The sequence below is a fragment of the Sphaerodactylus townsendi genome, linkage group LG01 (assembly GCF_021028975.2).
Source record: "Sphaerodactylus townsendi isolate TG3544 linkage group LG01, MPM_Stown_v2.3, whole genome shotgun sequence".
In the NCBI taxonomy this organism is placed as follows: Eukaryota; Metazoa; Chordata; class Lepidosauria; order Squamata; family Sphaerodactylidae; genus Sphaerodactylus; species Sphaerodactylus townsendi.
In genome coordinates, this window is record NC_059425.1 from 50589434 (window position 1) to 50595433 (window position 6000).

The following is a 6000-nucleotide window of genomic DNA, read 5'->3' on the forward strand; positions in this document are numbered from 1 at the left end:
GTGAGGAGTGATTTAGAACTAACATAAACATGCTTGGTACTTGGTCACTGAAGATGCAGTTTTACTCCACTATCTGATGCTGCTAATACACACCCTCCCAACCTTGGGGAAGCTGGGGTGTAGCCAGGCCAACTATAATAGTTGTGCAGATCAGCAGGGTGGTGGAACCATGGCCTGCCAGTCATTGAGGAGCTCTCCCAGGCCTCCCAGAAGCAGCAGCCCTCAGAACCTCAGGGAGACACCAGATGACCCAAGCCCAAGTGGAGAAGGGGTGGAGACTCATGATGTCTAAGGACCTCAGGAGAAGGGAAATGGGGAGTGGATCCAAAGGGGACTGGCTTGGGCTATTTAAGCCACAGAAACTGCACTTTGGGGAGGATTTGGGATTCTTCTCTCTGCAGAACCATCTCAGAGGAGGCAGGGAGCATCCCAACAGGAAGTGGAGGACTTCAGATGATTGACTCCCCACTCCCATTCATATCTGACAAACCTGAAGGTGAGACTGAGAGCAGCAGCTGATTTGATGAGCACAGCTGTTACATAGGGTCATATAGAGAGCACAGCTGTTACATAGGGTCATATAGAAGGATACATCAGATATGTGGGTCCCAAGTCATTATACCGGGGATGGGGCGGTATAATAAATCGAAAAAAATAAATAAATAAAATAAAATAAATAAAGAAGAGGAGTAGGAGTTTGGATTTATATCCCTCCTTTATCTCCTGTAAGGGGACTCAAAGGGGTAAAAATCAGCACTAGAAAGCCCTTCTGACATGTGACCCAGTTGTAAGGTGCCCTTCATTAATCTCAGACAGCAAATAGGCAACCACATTTTAAATAAATTCGTCTCTGGATTGTCTTTAAGGGCAGCCCCATATATGTCATGGTATAGTAGACCAAGAGCACATAGATCAGTGGAGCCAGACCAACTGAGTATAGAAGGAAGGGAAAGCAGATGAACAAGATGCAATGGATAGAAAGCATTTTTAGTCCTTCTTATAGTCAATAGATCTGACTAGACAAGATCGTTCTTGTGACAAACAACTTTTGAACCAATAACATTTGCCCTAATTCCTGCAGTCATTATATCACATTGTGCTACTTCTAGTTGTGATTGCCAAATATCTATTGCTGCCAAATGTTTGCTTTCAATAAGGAATACTATCTGTCTGAAAAGGGGGTTTAACAGTTGCTTACAAAATGCCAAAGTGGACCTGACAATCCAATTTGGGGCATGCCAAATTCTGATTAGGGACAGGCAGGAAGTAGTTCACATGAAACTCTTCCCTCAGATTTACTTCCCTCAGATTTACTTCCCCTGAGTGGTTTTACATCCCATCTCAGATGCCCATCATGAGAAAAACAGCTGAAAGGTTTAGATCTGGGTGAGGAGGAATCTCCAACTCACCTCACTTTGTAAGGAGGCAGCAGCAACCCCATTCTGAGAAGCCTGGCACCCATTTTGAACACATTGAGCTGGTTTGTGCTAAGAAGTATTGTCTGCTCTGACTGGCAACAGCTGTCCAGGGTCTCAGGCACAGCTCTTTCACATCATCTACTGCCTAATCCTTTTGCTGAAGACTTTCTGAATGCAAAATAAATGCTCTACCACTCAGCCACAGCACGACCTAGCCAACATGGCCATGAGCTCCATTTCAAGAGTGTATGCACTTATGCTCTGGAATCTAGCCAATCTCATATATGCAATGTTTGGTTTCATATTCAGTTTTCAAACAATGCTCAACTTAATGCATTTTGTATTGCACTTGGGGCAAAGAAGGTCCTGAAACCAAATGCTTGAGGTGATGCAACATTACAGAGTATTCATGGATATTACAAATTATCAAACAGTTGGAAACAAAATGTTCACAATTCAGCCCCTGTGAGATAGTGGTTACTTTGGCTGGCATTAGAGTACCAGATACATTTTGTGGATTAAGGGGATGTATAGGAAAGGCTAACAATTGGAAAGATACCTGGGTGGGAGGTGATCCCAAAGCATAGGGGATATGGGCACTGTATACAGTGTTTCCAATTCTTAAGTTTAAGCTTCACTAAAGCTAGAACTATAACCAAGGCCAAGGCTGGAATATGAAATACAGCTGGTAGAAAGTACCCTTTTGTGACTAAGAAATAACAGAAGGTCAGCCCTGTCCAATCAAGAGACCTTTGGTTACCTGCCAAACTACACACCTGCTTTCTTCTGTATCCAAAAGAAGGCTGAGACTTAAGGGTAAACAGCCCATTCCAACAGGAGCGGAGCGAGGGAGAATAATGCCCAGGGCATGCACAAGCCCTAAGCCCCTGCTGCTGTGTTGCCCACCCCACCCTGGAATGCCCACTCCATGCCCACGCTGCCACGCTGCCTGGGGCATTATGTCCCCCACCTCATTGGCTCTATACCACTGCATTCAAATCAGTTTGCTACAGTACAGTTTAGTAGTCTTGCTTTGCAATTGTAAGCAGAGTTACACCCTTCTAAGTTCACTGAAGTCAGCTGGCTTAGAACAGTGTAACTGTTTAGGATGACACTATCAGAGCACATCATTCCCATCCCAGAATCCCTGCCAGAGGCCAATTTAGCTGCCTTTGCATGCACCTAACACTCTGCCCCTCTTTTCTTACTCTTTTGAGTACAGTGTCTTCTCTCACATTGTGCCACCTCAGTAGCTGTGCACTCTGAGTCCTCTATACTGGGGAAATGCTGAGCTGTCTTCTGAGTTATGATACAACTTTTAAGTATGTTGTGCCAAATTTAAAGGCATTTGGGTGTAATTCTATCTCCTTTACATTTTCTTGCACACTAGATAGGATTGTACATCTAATCTCTATCCCCATGATGTGACTGGGCGATGGGAATGGAAAAATTTGCAGGACCGCTCTGGACTAAGAAGCCTCACTAGCAAAACTCTAGAATTGAGGCCAGCACTTCCTGCATCATTGTCCTCTACAACAGGAAAGTTAAACAACAAATTCCAAGGGAGGCATAATAATTGGAGAGTAATCCAAACTTTAATCCTGGCTATTTTTCAGGGAGCAGTACTTCTCGGCTGCAAGGCTTTGCTGGCAGCACATCCACGCACAAACATTTCCTTTAGAAGTCTCCATCTAGACGTAAGAGGCATTTTACCAAAATGGGGTAAGGGGAGGAGCTGCAAGTCATTGGCCAAAATAGCATTGTGTGATCTTAGCTTTCAAATGACCCCATTGCTATATAAACAAGATTATGTAACTGTTCCAGTGGAATGTGAAGCAGTTTGGTAGTGCCATCTTGAGGCTGGTGAACAGAGGTTTGTGAATGAGTTTGAACAGATCACACTATCATATTCATTAGAATCAGTTACCAAAGGAGAAACTTTGAGATATACACACACTGCGTTCAACAGGGGCTTACAACCAAATTCCCTTGGGTAGGATCTCTCCAGGCAATCAGTTTACAGAAAAATAAACGCTTAGTTCCGACTCAGTAGTGATTCTATTGTGTTGCTGCTGCTAGAGCTCAAAGTGCAATTGTTTGTCACAGAGCAAATGTGATATTCTTGCCCAGCTGCCCTAATTCCACACTTGCTCCACAGCACAGTCTTATAGTGAGCATAAGAGACCAATATTACAGAGGGACAGCTATTTTAGTGGGCTGGACCAAAACCAAACAGTTGTCCATAAAGGCAACTAAAAAGACTTAATTCAGCATAAGATTTCATGAACTAGACCCCAAGTAACCAGGTAAGTCACCTTCCTTTTTTTTTGGGGGGGGGGGGGGACACTTCTTTAACTTAATCTGACTTGCAGAAATGCCAATTTTCCAGTAGTGCCAAACCAGGGATTTAATAGTTTCTGAGTCTTCACAAGGTCATCTTTCCTGACACAGAGGAAAGAAAGATATATGTATTCTGTCGGCTTTCCGCGCCGGAATCATTAGGCTAGAGCTTCTGGCTAAAGCCTCGATCGTTGTTTGTAGCAGGTGCTGTGTGGTTTCGGGCTGTATGGCTGTGTTCTAGCATTCTCTCTGGCCTTTAGATCTGCATCTGTGGCTGCTGTACTCTAAGACTGTGGCTGTGTTCTAGCAGCATTCTCTCCTGACGTTGTCTGCATCTGTGGCTGGCATCTTCAGAGGATCATGATCCTCTGAAGATGCCAGCCACAGATGCAGGCGAAACGTCAGGAGAGAATGCTGCTAGAACACGGCCATACAGCCCGGAAACCACACAGCACCCAAGAAAGATATAATTCGCAAGATCGGAATTGTCTGTCACTGCTTCATTCATGAGGATGGGTCACAAGCAAAAGTCTGTGACTGCTGGTTTTAATGGGCTTAGACTGGAGTAACTCTGCATAGGAGTGCAAACCCTTGAGAGATCACTAGCTAGCCTTGCAAATTTTGGCTGAGGGCCGTATTTCCTTGCTGGATCAGCCCAACTTGAATTGCTCCCCAGTGGGGTCTGTCAACTGAGATCTCAGCCATAGTAGGGCTTGCTGATTCAGTCAGGGTGGCAGGAAATCCAGTCCTCTAATTTACAGGAGAGCTGCCCCCACAGGATTTGACTGGATTTTCAAGGATGATTCAGAGTGAATGGCATGCTTTATCGGCATGTTGTTTGGGGATTCAACGGCAGATCATGCATCATTTAAAATTAGCCACACTTCAGATTATGAGCTGCTTTTGCAGGGGCACAGACTGTGGCAATAATTATTTAATGGCATTCTTCCTTTAGGTGCATCCTCAGAACTTACCAGGATAGACAACGTTTTTTAGGAACCACTCCAAGAATGCGCAAAACATATGGAATTCTATTCAGAGCACTGGGAGCCTGACTGGCAAAACAGACTAGGTCAGGTTGGAAAGGCCATGTCCTTTCCTGATTACCCCTACTGCCTCAGCAGGCTCAAGAAAATGAGTGAAACACCTTAGGATTTTCTTTCCTTGTCAGGTAGAGGGGGACAAGGGCAGCTTCTATGTGAGTACTTCTATGTAAAGAACAATTGCAATACAATTTAGAACAAATTTAAAGCACTCAAAACGAGGTGAACCCTTTTTTGCACTTTTATGGATGTTGCATGTGATCAATCAAACTATGCAATCAAACTATGATGTAGAGTCATGTTCACTATATTACTCAGACTAGACGAGGATGTTCTACCTATATGATACAACTACAACCCCACCCCACCCCATTTAGACCTGCCTCAGAGGATTTGAGCCCAACCAGAACAGGACAATAAATATCTCACACTTCTTTTGGGGGGTGGATTTCCTACAGGTAGCTTTGAGGGAATACCTGAAAAGAGTGTTCAAGATGCTGTCCTGAATGATAACACTCACTGAGAAAGTGTGTCATTTTTTGGCCTCAACCATCTTTGGTGCCATTTGAATTACCTCCCAGTAGATAAATGATGTGATTCTTTTGATAACTGACAGCTATGTGGGAACCAAGTTGCTTACCTAGCAACTAATCATTCACCTGTATCAAGACCCTTCAGGATAAGAAAACCTCCTTCCCTTTTCCTTCAAGCTTCAGACAGATAAGTGGTTACATCATGGTCGGTTATGTGAAAGAAAGAAAAAGGTGACACAAGACAGTTCAATTATGGTGATAAAGTGATGAGCTGCAATTATGGTAGAGTCAGATTCAAAGTGAAGTTTAAAGAGAAGGTCAAACAGAAAAATAGGATTTACCCAGAAATGTGTCCCAGTATATAATATTCTGACTGCAGGTGCAATTTGGTGACCGCTACTTGTCAAATCAGCCTCTCTTCCAAGATAGGAAGATGCTAAGAAGTACTTCTGCCTTATGGCACTTGGGCTCTTTGTGGAGGACAAAAGTAAAATCCATAGAACCATCTTCTTAACGGACAGGTGGTCTGTGCCTTGAACAGCAGGTGACAGGCAGAAATCAGCAGATCCAGTTGTTCCCTGCATGGATATGTAGTGCTTTGAAATGTTTTACCTTCTAAAATGCCACATTGGGGGAACCTGGCATCAGGGCCCTGGTACTTTACTC